Source organism: Otolemur garnettii, unplaced genomic scaffold (genome assembly GCF_000181295.1).
Source record: "Otolemur garnettii isolate 467f Iridium unplaced genomic scaffold, OtoGar3 scaffold00003, whole genome shotgun sequence".
In the NCBI taxonomy this organism is placed as follows: Eukaryota; Metazoa; Chordata; class Mammalia; order Primates; family Galagidae; genus Otolemur; species Otolemur garnettii.
In genome coordinates, this window is record NW_003852398.1 from 58,940 (window position 1) to 60,536 (window position 1,597).

A 1,597-nucleotide genomic window follows, 5' to 3' on the forward strand; every position below is an offset into this window, starting at 1 on the left:
CAAAAAAAAAAAAAAACAGAGATTACATCATGAGGGCTATGCCTTCATATTAATGCTGGTATGGTAGGGAGGAGCTCCTAAGAAAGAAGTGAATTTGGTCTGCTTTGTCTCATCCTAATGCTTCCCACACACAGGTAGCCCGCTGAGGACGTTTATTCAGCCCACTGGGTGTTTTTGCCACCACTGCCTGTCCTGCTTAGCAACCAACTCATCCCGGGGCCAGCAGTCTGGCCCTCCAACGGTCTGAGGGACGGTGAAACTGGCTCCATTTAAAAAGTTTGAGGACCCTTGTGTTACAACATAGCAAAAAAGCCCTCACCAGGTTTGGTCCTCAATCTTGGACTTCTCAGCCTCTAGAACCAGAAACAAAATAAAATCCTTTTTCCATAAACTACTCAGCCCAGACTAGATGCCGTGGCTCACATCTGTAATCCCAGCACTTTGGGAGGCTGAAACAGGACTGTTTGAAACCAGGAGTTTGAGACCAGGCTGAGCAAGAGCCGAGACCCTTTCTCTACTAAAAATAGAAAAAATACACACATGTGGTGATACATGCCTATAGTCCCAGCTACTAGGGAAGCTAGGCAAAAGAATCTCTTGGCCCCATCTCTAAGAAAAGTTTTTTCATTTTCTTTTGTTGGTAGTTTTTGCCAGGACTGGGTTTGAACCTGCAACCTTCAGCATATGGGGCCAGTGCCCTACTCCTTTGAGCCACATGCGCCACCAGAAGTTTTGTTTTTTGAGTCAGAGTCCCACTCTATTGTCCAGGCTAGAGTATCATGGTGTCAGCCCAGATCACAATAACCTCAAACTCTTGGGTTCAAGTGATCCTCCTGCCTCAGCCTCCCTAGTAGCTGGGATGACAGGTGCCTGCCACCATGCGTGGCTAATTTTTCTATGTTTTACATTCAGTAGAGAAGGGGTCTTGCTCTTTCTCGCTGAAGGCTGCTCTTAAATTCTTAAGCTCTAGCAATCCTCCTGCCTTGGGCCTCCCAGAGTGATAGGGTTACAGGCAAGAGCTACTTGGCCTTCCCCAGGCTTTAAGTTTTAAGCATAGGAAGGGATACAGGACACAAAAATATTTCTAACATACTTTGAAAAAATGTTCTATAATAGTATTATGGGAGAACAGAACTTAGTACCCTCTTTTCTGAAAGCCAAAGAATGTTGACCAAAATGGTAATCTGAAAATCAGAGTACCAATAAACATCCTTCCCATCACCAGCAAAGTTACAGTAGCAGTTAACTGAACTGCCAATTACTGCTTCCATTAATTAACACTTAAAATATTAGATGTGCCTATAAAATAATATTTTGGCATACACGCACGAACTTGTGTATTGTCCTTAGAAGATCATTCAGATTGGGTATGGTGGCTCATGCCTATAATCCTAGCACTCTGGGAAGCCAAGGTGGATGGACTGCTCGATAACAGAACTTTGAGACCAGCCTGAGGAAGAGCGAAACCCCGTCTCAGAAACTGTGGTGGACCCGGTAGTCGGCTACTTGGGAGGCTAAGGCAAGAAAATCACTTGATGGCTCGGCGCCTATAGCTCAACCGGCTAAGGCGCCAGCCACGTACACCTAAGGTGGCGGG

General features: G+C 45.5%; 1 protein-coding gene across 1 annotated transcript in view; it reads right to left on the bottom strand.

The window, feature by feature from the left end:
- The window catches only part of LOC100957364 (histone-lysine N-methyltransferase, H3 lysine-36 and H4 lysine-20 specific-like), a 71,099-nt gene that overhangs the window by 43,951 nt on the left and 25,551 nt on the right, over window positions 1-1,597 (bottom strand). The gene's annotated exons all lie outside the window — the stretch shown is intronic.